The sequence below is a fragment of the Syngnathus leptorhynchus genome, unplaced genomic scaffold (genome assembly GCF_054491065.1).
Source record: "Syngnathus leptorhynchus isolate UIUO unplaced genomic scaffold, UIUO_Slep HiC_scaffold_165, whole genome shotgun sequence".
Lineage (NCBI taxonomy): Eukaryota > Metazoa > Chordata > Actinopteri > Syngnathiformes > Syngnathidae > Syngnathus > Syngnathus leptorhynchus.
Window position 1 is genome coordinate 125001 of NW_028232132.1, and position 406 is coordinate 125406.

General features: G+C 68.7%; 1 non-coding gene across 1 annotated transcript in view; it reads right to left on the bottom strand.

Moving 5' to 3' along the window:
- The window catches only part of LOC147037517 (18S ribosomal RNA), a 1907-nt gene extending 1834 nt beyond the window's left edge, over positions 1-73 (bottom strand). Inside the window, exon 1 of the ribosomal RNA XR_015064468.1 lies at positions 1-73. This exon is cut by the window's left edge and continues 1834 nt beyond it. This is a non-coding gene — a ribosomal RNA (18S ribosomal RNA).
- Between the last annotated feature and the right edge of the window lie 333 nt (positions 74-406).

Sequence of the window (406 nt, forward strand, 5' to 3'; positions counted from 1 at the left end):
GGCCGTGTGCACTTAGACTTGCATGGCTTAATCTTTGAGACAAGCATATGCTACTGGCAGGATCAACCAGGTAGGAGAGAGGGTGGCTGGGTAGCGCCTCTCGCTCGCCGGCCCGCCGGAGCGGGGGCTCGCGCGACTGTTTTCCGGACGCCGGCCGCGGTTCGCGGGGGCTCTAGGTGGTCTGACGCTGCCGCGGGGTGAGATGGATCGGGCTGGACCCGGCGCAGCCGAAGCCGAGGACGCGGAACCTCGAATGCGACCCTCGCGGACCCCTAAACGAGAGGAGCTGCGCCCGGCCTCGTAAGACACCTCTTCTCCGGTGCTAGGTCGACCCCGACGCCGCTGGCCGCCGCCGCCGCCTTGCCGCTATCCCTCCGCACGTTTGGGGCCGGTGGCGACCCGCAGG